Here is a 12,039-nt window from a genome sequence, read left to right as displayed (position 1 = left end):
AGATGGGAATACCAGACCACCTGACCTGTCTCTTGAGAAACCTGTATGCAGGTCAGGAAGCAACAGTTAGAACTGGGCATGGAACAACAGACTGGTTTCAAATCAGGAATGGAGTATGTCAAGGCTGTATATTGTGACCCTGCTTATTTAACTTATATGTGGAGTACTTCTTGCAAAGTGCTGGGCTGGATGAAGCTCAAACTGGAATCAAGATTGCTGGGAGAAGTATCAATAACCTCAGATATGCGGATGACACCACCCTTATGGCAGAAAGTGAAGAAGAACTAAAGAGCCTCTTGATGAAAATGAAAGAAGAGAGTCAAAAAGTTAGCTTAAAACTCAACATTCAGAAAACTAAGATCATGGCATCTGGTCCCATCACTTCATGGGAAATACATGGGGAAACAGTGGAAACAGTGGCTGACTTTATTTTTTTGGGTTCCAAAATCATTGCAGATAGTGACTGCAGCCATGAAATTAAAAGACACTTGCTCCTTGGAAGAAAAGCTATGACCAACCTAGACAACATATTAAAAATCAGTGACATTACTTTGTCAACAGAAGTCCATCTAGTCAAAGCTATGGTTTTTCCAGTAGTCATATATGGGTGTGAGAGTTGAACTATACAGAAAGCTGAGCACCGAAGAATTGATGCTTTTGAACTGTGGTGTTGGAGAAGACTCTTGAAAACCCCTTGGTCTGCAAGGAGATTCAACCAGTCCATCCTAAAGGAAATCAGCCCTGAATATTCATTGGAAGAACTGATGTTGAAGCTGAAACTCCAATACTTTGGCCACCTGATGTGAAGAACTGACTCATTTGAAAAGATCCTGATGCTGGGGAAAATTGAAGGCGGGAGGAGAAGGGGATGACAGATGAGATGGTCAGATGGTTACCACCGACTCAACGGACATGAATTTGAGTAAACTCCAGGAGTTGGTGATGGACAGGGAAGCCTGGCGTGGTGCAGGCCATGGTGTTGAAAAGAGTCGGACATGACTGAATGACTGAACTGAACTGAACTGACTTTTTAACACAAAAAATGTTCATAATGTCATCTAAATGAAGGAAACAGGATACAACATAGTATGTAAATTTTGGTCCAATTTCTATTTAAAGGTATGCCTTTACTTCACTGACAATGGTCTGTGTAGTCAAAGCAATGGTTTTTCCAGTAGTCATGCAAGGATGTGACAGTTGGACCATAAAGAAGGCTGAGCACTGAAGAATTGATGCTTTTGAACTTTGGTGTTGGAGTAGACTCTTGAGAGTCCGTTGGATTGCAAAGAGATCAAACCAGCCAATCCTAAAAGAAATCAACCCTGAATATTCTTTGGAAGGACTGATGCTAAAGCTGAAGCTCCAATACTTTGGCCACCTGATGTGAAGATCTGCCTCACTGGAAAAGATCCTGATGGTGAGAAAGATTGAGGGCAAGAGGAGAAGGGGATGATAGAACAGGAGAAGAGGATGAGATGGTTGGATGGCATCACCGATGCAATGGACATGAGTTTGTGCAAACTCTGGGAGACAGTGAAGTACAAGGAAGCCTGGCGTGCTGCAGTCAATGGGATGGCAAAGAATTCGGCACGACTGAGTGACTTAATGACAACGAATACCTTTACACTTATACTCCAGTTTTTAATACTTTTTATATGTGTAATTTAGAAATATATACATTATGTTTTTAATTGTGATTATTTTAACAATGAAAATATTTTAAATATTTTAACACTATATACTCTTTTCTTAAATTAATTTTAATATAAGAATACTATTTTCCATTCTATAAAGGCTAGTTTTGCCCAATAATTAAATGTAGAAATAAAATTACAGCATATTTTACCTTCAATAGCCTAGTTTTTGTTGATTATTTAAGTTTTAAATAATTTTTGAAGTTACTTTGAAAGTTTCTGAAATGAAGTTGATACTGTGTTTAAATTACTTACTTGAGTTAAGGAGATCAGCCCTGGAATTTCTTTGGAAGGAATGATGCTAAAGGTGAAACTCCAGTACTTTGTCCACCTCATGCGAAGAGTTGACTTATTGGAAAAGACTCTGATGCTGGGAGGGATTAGGGGCAGGAGGAGAAGGGAACGACAGAGGATGAGATGGCTGGATGGCAACACTGACTTGATGGACGTGAGTCTAAGTGAACTTCGGGAGTTGGTAATGGACAGGGAGGCCTGGCGTGCTGCGATTCATGGGGTCGCAAAGAGTTGGACATGACTGAGTGACTGAACTGAACTGAACTGAGTTAAAAAGCTGAGAAATAGACCTCTTTTTATCTTAACAGTCATCACTGAGACACAACCAAGGGCACAGAACTAGATGAACTTTGAAGTGTATTTCTGTCTCATAATTCACTAAAGTGCCTGAAGATGTGGGCCTCAGGTCCTAATTTATTGTACACCAGAGACTTTGCTTTCAGAAGTCTACAGATTCTATCATGAGTAAAATGCAGTGGTTAAAAAATTCAATCCCACAAATCAAGCATCAGAATTAGAGGTGATCACTTGTCAAAAAAATAGCTTAAATTGACTTAATAAGACTGTTATCTGGTTCTTGAGTTCATAGTATTTTAAATAAAGAGATGGGGTATCATGTCAAACCACAGCTGGGGTCTGGTATGAATCTCAGTCTTCCCTTTGAAAGGATCAAATCCATGGTGATGTAACTATGATTCTTCTGTTATTTGTTATCTGGTAACTTGTTTATTAGTATAAATAGTCAAGATTTAAATTTTAATGCATTTAGAACTAAGTAACTTGTAAAGCAACTGGAATTTGTTTTTTAATCACGTTTTCTAATTTTGGAGTCTTCCTGGTTGACTGAACATTGAATGAACGACTTGGGTTTCCCTGTCTTCAAGGAACTTGAGGGATGTGGTATTTGTGAAACGTGGGGGAATGATCTCAGTTTCATCCTCTTCACTTAAACCTAAACTCAAAAATATTTTATTTTCCCTAAAAGTATATACATTTCAATTTACTTTTGAAAGTCTTGTAACATAATATTTTCGTTTCTCTAGAAATATAATGAACTGTAGTGAGTTCTCACATTTTGTAGGAAATTAATATTTCCCAAAGGATAGAGGGTAAGCCCAGCTGCCATTTAGAGTCTTGGATGCATGGGAACATATTTTCTTGCTGCTACTTCTTGGCTCCCCGGGTGGCTCAGTAATAAAGAATTCACTTGAGAAGATCTCCTGGAGGAGGAAATGGCAACTCACTCCAATATTCTTACCTGGGAAATGCCGTGGACAGAGGAGCTTGGTGGGCTACGGTCCATGGGGTCACAAAGAGTCAGACATGACTGAGCACGGGTGCATGCTGCTGCTTTGGATAGAGCTGATTTGACTCCAGATAAATTGTCAATAAAAGGAACATTGACTTATATGGGTTTGATTTTACATATTCTCATATATGAAACAAGCTTTTTTTTAAGCAACTGGCAAGTCAAATGTCTGACTTGCTAGTTATATTTGAAAAACTTGAGAATAAAATAAAGTAAAATATTAATGTAGTAGAAAGTGTCAGATTGGTTCCTCAGAATATACTGGTATTCACTCATTGGATTACCAAATTTAATCAACATCAAAATTTCAGATCACTATTAAAAATTTTTTTTGGTTCATTACTAGCCTTAGAACCTAGGCAAAGATGCATATGCCTAGGTATTTTGCTTGATGTTCTGGTCTTTTGGTACACGCTTATGTGATAGAAATTGTTTTCCTGGGTAGGCTGCCAGATTTTTCTGTTGCTTTATCAAAATCACTTATTTACTGTTGGGGCTGCATTTTAAAGCTACATTTCTGGCCTATTTTCCTCTGGCATTTGGGTGCTAAAGTGAGGCAACATATATATATATATTTATTTATTTATTTATTTAAATGTAAAAACCATATTGTGGAAGATTTTTTGACATTTAATAAAAGTGCCTTTTTTCACTGTTATTTAAAGGTATTCAGTTCAGTTGAGTCGCTCAGTCGTGTCCGACTCTTTGCGATCCCATGAATCGCAGCACGCCAGGCCTCCCTGTCCTTCACCAATTCCCAGAGTTCACTCAAACTCACGTCCATCAAGTCGGTGATGCCATCCAGCCATCTCATCCTCTGTCGTCCCCTTCTCCTCCTGCCCCCAATCCCTCCCAGCATCAGAGTCTTTGCCAATGAGTCAACTCTTCACATGAGGTGGCCAAAGTACTGGAGTTTCAGCTTTAGCATCATTCCTTCCAAGGAATACCCAGGACTGATCTCCTTTAGAATGGACTGGTTGGATCTCCTTGCAGCCCAAGTGACTCTCAAGAGTCTTCTCCAACACCACAGTTCAAAAGCATCAATTCTTCGGCGCTCAGCTTTCTTCACAGTCCAACTCTCACATCCACACATGACCACTGGAAAAACCATAGCCTTGACTAGACAGACCTTTGTTGCCAAAGTAATGTCTCTGCTTTTTAATATGCTGTCTAGGTTGGTCATAACTTTCCAAGGAGTAAGCGTCTTTTAATTTCATAGCTGCAATCACCATCTGCAGTGATTTTGGAGCCCCCCAAAATAAAGTCTGATGCTGTTTCCACTGTTTCCCCATCTATTTCCCATGAAGTGATGGGACTGGATGCCATGATCTTTGTTTTCTGAATGTTGAGCTTTAAGCCAACTTTTTCACTCTCCTCTTTCACTTTCATCAAGAGGCTCTTTAGTTCCTCTTCACTTTCTGCCATAAGGGTGGTTTTAGATGATCTATAAACAAGAGAAAACATCTCTTTTTCCTGAACTCTTGAAATATCACAAAAGTGAGAAGGTGATGGGTGATCAGAAAATAAAACATAAAATCAAAGAATATTCATCTGGGAAGGTGATTACCCCAGTGTGTGTGTGTGTGTGTGTGTGTGTGAAGTCAAAGCCTAGGACAGCAGAGGACCTGACACACTGGCTAACAGGATGAGGAGGCTACACCAGGTCTTTTATTTCCAGCTGTCACTCTGGAGACAGATGGCTGCCTGTCTTACTGCTCACAAGCCAGGAAAACCAGAGCCTGCTGAACCAGGGAACCCTGCAGGCAGGTCAGTGGGACCCCAAGCAGGTCCTTATCCTTTCTTCTCACATCTGCCATTCTCCACAGATGAGCTTACAATTAAAGAAGAAGACTGTGAAACAGAACAACAACAACAAAAGGAAATAAAGAAGAAACTTTTAGAAAAGAGCAGGAATTGGGATAGAGGGGTGGATTCTCATTCACAAGAATTCATGATGGGGAAAATTAGTTCAAGGAACTCTCCCAGAAGGCATCTTGCAGGGGTAAAGTTGTGGGAAATACAAAAGGAAACATGAAAAGGAGGATGAACATAAACCTAGGCCCTTGAAGGGTCACAGAGCCTGAAAAATCAGTGGAGAAACAGTAGCTTCTGCTTATGATGTAGAAAGAGCATCATGCTTGTGCTTAGTCCCTCAGTTGTGTCTGACTCTTTGCGACCCCATGGACTGTAGCCTGCCAGGCGCCTCGGTCCATGGCATTTTCCAGGCAAGAATACTGGAATGGGTTGCCATTTCCTTCTCCAGGGGATCACCCTGACACAGGGATCAAACCTGCACTTCCTGTGTCTCCTGCGTTGGCAAGCAGGTTCTTTGCCTGCTGAGCCTTTGGGGAAGCCCTGGCAAGAGCATGACTTCTACCCCAAACAACAAGAAATTTAAAAATTTACAATTGGTAAATGCTCTTTAAGCTGCATTATAAAACTGAGACAGCAGGGTAGCTAACTGACCTGAAATCTAAGGAAAGGCAGGCACTTCCAAAGGAAGTGGAGTTGGAGGTAAAAATTTCTTTCAATACCCAGGCACTCACATTAGCAAAATAGGCCTCATTTCAGAAGCCAGTGTGGTCCAGTGTGGTATGGGGAGATACTGTCCACATGAGTGTGGGTTTTAGTCACCAATAGCATCCTTACAAAGAAACTTCCTAAATGTGTACTTTAACCTATTTTACAAATCCAAACAATCAGAATAATAAAACTGATTTCCTAAATTTGTTGTGAGATTTACACAAGCCCAAGTATGTCACATGTCTTATAGACAATGGCCATTTTCAAAATGATTTTTCATCTCTCCCTTAGCAACATGTTCTTGGTTACAATGCTTGTACTTTCTTATTATCTCTCAAATCTGTTTCCTTATCTCATTTTCTTCTTGTCACTTCCTTGGTTAATTTCTCTTATAGATTATTTCACTAACCTCCTTGTCTTCCTGACTACAACGGCACCACACCCCTGCACCTCCTATCTGTCCCCCACACTGCAGGAAAAGCGATAGGAATAAAGGGCAGTCCTGATAGCATGACTCTTTGAAATTCTTCAACTGTTTACAAAGATTAAAGATGACACGTAGAGTCAGTAGGAACTCCAGATAATAGCATTCATCCAGTACTAATGGAACTGAATATTGCTATTTCTCCAGAAAGCAGTTTGTCTTGTGGACAAGATAACTTTAAACAGTAGTTGTTAGCCCAGTAGTGCCACTTATATGTGCTTATTATGAACGGAAACCAGACAGTATGCTCTGGATTCCCAGCACAGCTGTTTCTCTGAGCAAACTTCTGAAAACCCATCTCAGCTACTGATCAATCTATTACAAGAAAAACAAGAGGAAGAAACATTAATAACAGAAAAAAAAAAAAAAACCTATATTTATTAGTGTACCAAGATAAGAAAACGGCAACTTCACACCACAAGATTCAAGAAATGTCTGCAGAGTGTAGGGAAATTGAATCAACCCAAAGGAACCAAAACTGAGAGAAGAAATGATTGATGTGGAAAATAAGTGGAGAAGATTCTGGTGAGAAGTGTAGGATATATGGTTGATTTCAGGAGATTTCAGGCAGTATTTACCATCCCCTTTCTCTGATCAGTAGCCAGGAAAGGCTATTAGAAGCAGAGTTATGGTATGAAATGTATAAGTCACATGATTATTTAGTGATAGGATGTAAAATAGGCTTAATTTTCTTCTTTATGTTTCCTCCACTTAAAAACATTAATTGATGAACACGAATTAATTTAATTATAGCAAAAAAATCAATAAAAATATTTCAGTATTCCTAAATACTGTTAATATAATAGTATGTTGTTAACTTTTCCCTTTCATACCCTAACACCACTGAAACATTTAGCTTTTCAAAATATGGTATGCTTTTTTCTCTTCAACACCTTTGCAAGGGTGTTTTGGGCAACTGCACAGGGAGTTCCTTGTAGTTGCTTATTACTCAGCTAAAATGTATCAGCTTCATGAAATGTTCTGTGGCTTCTCCAGGCAAGATAAGATTTCCACTTGGTGATCCCATAGCCCCTGACAATACCTCAGTCGTCATAGTCACATACTTATACTGGTGTGTTGTGAGTGTGCATGCCTCTCTCCTGAACTGTGCAAGCTCTAGGAATGCAGGGACTGTGACACTTTAAGCTTTATGTGGACACACATACACACAGACATCATGGAATACTACTCGGCCATAAAAGAGGAAATCTTTCCATTTGCAGTAACACACATGGATCTTAAGGATATTCAGTTCAGTTCAGCTCAGTCACTCAGTTGTGTCTGACTCTTTGCTTAAGGCTATTACACTCAGTGAAATAAGTTGGGTGAGAAAGACAAATACTGTATGATTTCACTCATATGTGCAATATAAAAGAATAAACATACAACAAAATTATTGAACGAACTAAACAAAACAAGGGGCAGGGTAGACTTGTGAAAAGATGGTGGAGTAGAAGGACTGTGTGAATACTCTCCTGCGAGAATTCCAAAATTGCAACTCACTGCTGAACAACCATCGACAGGATGTTGCATCCCACCAGAAAATGATAACCTACATCCAAGGGCAAAGGAGAAGCCCCAAGACAGTAGGAGCGGTGAAATCACATTTAGAATCAAACCCCATACCCGCCAGAGATGCTCAGAGGGCTCAAAGAAAACATTATGCACACCAGGACCCAGAAACCCCACAAGACACCGAACCAGACCTGCCTTTGAGTTTGAGTGTCTCCTGCTGAGGCACGGATCAGCAGTGACCTGCCTTGGGGACAGGGGCTCTGGCTGCAGCAGACCTAGGAGGTGCTGTGTGTGGCATAAATCCTCTTGGAGGAGGTCACCATTAGCCCCACCATAGAGCCACCAAGCAGACAACCCACAAACTGGAGAACAGTTATACCAAAGAAGTTCTCACACTGTTGCAAAAGTTCTAAGGCCCACAACAGACTGAGCCAAACTTTCCTGTGGGTGTCCAGTGAAGGCGTGGGGCACTGAATGTAACTGTCCTGGGAGCCATGGGGCATCACCCTTACCATAATTTGGCCTCAGGTCAAACTACAGGGAGGGAACATAGCCCCAGCCATCAACAGAAAGTGAAAGTGAAAGTTGCTCAGTTGTGTCCGATTTTTTGTGACCTATGGACTGTAGCCCATCTGGTTCCTCTGCCCATGGAATTCTCCAGGCAAGGTCACTGGAGTGGGTTGCTATTTCCTTCTCCAGGGGATTAACCCAGCCCAGGATTGAACCTGGGTCTCCTGCATTGCAAGCAGATTCTTTAACAACCAAGCCACCAGGGAAGCCCTTCCTATCAGCAGAAAATTGGATTGAAGATTTATTGAACATGGCTCCACCCATCAGAGCAAGACCCAGATTCCCCCACAGCCAGTTCTTCCCATCAGGAAGTTTCAACAAGTCTCTTATCCTTATCCATTAGAGGGCAAACAGAATGAAAACCACAATCACAGAAAACTAACCAAACTGATCACATGGATCACAGCCTTGCCTAACTCAGTGAAACTATGAACCATGCCATGTAGGCCCAACAAAAACAGATGGGTCATGGTGGAGAATTCTGACAAAACCTGGTCCACTGGAGAAGAGAATGGCAAACCACTTCAGGATTCTTACCTTGAGAACCCCATGAACAGTGTGAAAACGCAAAAAGATAGGACACTGCAAGATGAACTCCCCAGGTCAGTAGGTGGCCAATATGCTACTGGAGAAGAGTGGAGAAATAGATCCAGAAAGAATGAAGAGGCCAAGCCAAAGCAAAAACAATACCCAGCTGTGGATATGACTGGTGATGAAAGTAAAGTCTGATTCTGTAACGAAAACTATTGCATAGGAACATGGAATGTTAGGTTCATGGATCAAGGCAAATTGGAAGTGGTCAAACAGGAGACGGCAAGAGTGAATGTCGACATTTTAGGAATCAGTGAACTAAAATGGACCAGAAAGGGTGAATTTAACTCAGATGACCATTATGTCTACTACTGTGGGAAAAAATCCCTTGGAAGAAATAGAATTGTCCTCATAGTCAACAGACAGAGAAGGCAATGGCAACCCACTCCAGTACTCTTGCCTGGAAAATCCCATGGATGGAGGAGCCTGGTAGGCTGCAGTCCATGGGGTCGCTAAGAGTCGGACACAACTGAGTGACTTCACTTTCACTTTTCACTTTCGTGCATTGGAGAAGGAAATGGCAACCCACTCCAGTGTTCTTGTCTGGAAAATCCCAGGGATGAGGGAGCCTGATGGGGTCTATGGGGTCACAAAGAGTCGGACACGAGTAAAGGGACTTAGCAGCAGCTGCAGCAGCATAGTCAACAGAAGTCTGAAATGCAGTACTTGGGTGCAATTTCAAAAACAACAGAATGATCTCTCTTTGTTTCCAAGGCAAACCATTCAATATCACAGCAATTCAAGTCTAAGCCTCAACCACTAATACCAAAGAAGCTGAACTTGAATGGCTCTATGAAGACCTACAAGACCTTCTAAAACTAACACCAAAAAAAGATGTCCTTTTCATCATGGGGGACTGCAATGCAAAAATAGGAAGTTAAGAGATACCTGGAGTAACAGACAAGTTTGGCCTTGGAGTACAAAATGAAGCAGGGCAAAGACTAAGAGTTTTGCCAGGAGAACGCACTGGTCATAGCAACATGGTACAGAAGGCTATGATCAAAACTATCTCCAAGAAAAAGAAATGCAAAAAGACAAAATGGTTGTCTGAGGATGCCTTATAAATAGCTGAGAAAAGAGAAGTGAAAGGCAAAGGAGAAAAGGAAAGATATACTCATCTGAATGCAGAGTTCCAAAGAGCAAGGAGAGATAAGAAAGCCTTCCTTAATGATCTATGGAAAGAAGTAGAGAAAAGGAATAGAATAGAAAAGACTAAATATCTCTTCAAGAAAATTAGAGATACCAAGGGAATATTTCATGCAAAGATGGGCACAATAGACAGAAACTGTATGGGGCCTAACAGAAGCAGAAGATATTAAGAAGAGGTGGCCAGAATACACAGAAGAACTATACAGAAAAGATCTTCACGACCCAGATAACCACGATGGTGTGATCACTCACCTGCAGTCAGATATCCTGAAGTGTGAAGTCAAGTGGGCCTTAGGCATCATCACTATGAACAAAGCTAGGGGAGGTGATGGAATTCCAATTGAGCTATTTCACATCCTAAAAGATGATGCTGTGGAAGTGCTGCAGTCAATATGCCAGCAAATTTGGAAAAACTCGGCAGTGGCCACAGGACTGGAAAAGGTCAGGCTTCATTTCAATCCCAAAGAAAGACAATGCCAAAGACCGTTCAAACTATCGCACAAATGCATTCATCTCACACATTAGCATAGTAATGCTCAAAATTCTATAAGCTAGGCTTCAACAGGACGTGAAGTGATGAGTTCTGGGTGTTCAAGCTGGATTTAGAAAAAGCAGAGGAACTAGAGATCAAACTGTGATCTGTTGGATCACAGAAAGAGCAAGAGAATTCCAGAAAAACATCTACTTCTGCTTTGTTGACTATGCTAAAGCCTTGACTGCATGGATCAAAACAAACTGCGGAAAATTCTTAAATAGATGGGAATACCAGACCAACTTACCTGCCTCCTGAGAAATCTATATGCAGGTCAAGAAGCAACAGTTAGAACCAGGCATGGAACAACAGACTGGTTCCAAATTGGGAAAGGAACACGTCAAGGCTGTATATTGTCACTATGCTTATTTAACTTGCATGCAGAGTACATCATGGGAAATTCTAGGCTAGATGAGCACAAGCTTGAAGCAAGATTGCCAAGAGAAACCTCAGATATGCAGAGGATACCACCCTAATGGCAGAAAGCAAAGAGGAACTAAAGAGCCTCTTGATGAAAGTGAAAGATGAGAGTGAAAAAGCTGGCTTAAAACTCAACATTCAGAAAACGAAGATCATGGAGTCCAGTCCTATCACTTCATGGCAAATAGATGGGGAAACAATGGAAGCAGTAACAGATTTTATATTCTTGTCTCCAATATCACTGCAGATGGTGACTGTAGCCATGAAATGAAAAAGACACTTGTTCCTTGGAAGAAAAGCTATGACCAACCTAGGCAACTTATTATATAGCAGAGACATTACTCTGCCAACAAAGGTCTGTCTAGTCAAAACTGTGGTTTTTTCATCAGTCATTTATGGATGTGAGAGTTGGACCATAAAGAAAGTTGAGCACCAAAGAATTTACATTTTTGAACTGTGGTGTTGGAGAAGACTCTTGAGAGTCCCTTAGATTGCAAGGAGATTAAATCAGTCAGTCTTAAAGGAAATCAGTCCTGAATATTTATTGGAAGGAATGATGCTGAAGCTGAAGCTCCAATACTTTGGCCATGTGATGTGAAGAACTGACTCATTGGAAAAGACCCTGATGCTGGGAAAGATTGAAGGTAGGAGGAGAAGGGGATGACAGAGGATGAGATGGTTGGATTGCATCACCAACTCAATGGACATGAGTTTGAGCAAGTTCCAGGAGTTGGTAATGGACAGGGAAGCCTGGCATGCTGCAGTCCATGGGGCTGCAAAGAGTTGGACATGACTGAGTGACTGAACTGAAACAAAACAAAAATATAGACACAGAGAACACGGTGGTGTCTGATGGATAGGAAGGGGCACAGGGGAAGGTAACTGGGAAAGGGGATCACTATATGGACAGAAAGAATCTGACTGCCAATGCAGGAGACACAGGAGGCTGGGTTCCATC

The sequence above is a fragment of the Bos mutus genome, chromosome 8 (assembly GCF_027580195.1).
Source record: "Bos mutus isolate GX-2022 chromosome 8, NWIPB_WYAK_1.1, whole genome shotgun sequence".
Classification (NCBI taxonomy): domain Eukaryota; kingdom Metazoa; phylum Chordata; class Mammalia; order Artiodactyla; family Bovidae; genus Bos; species Bos mutus.
Note: the sequence above shows the minus strand (reverse complement) of the source record.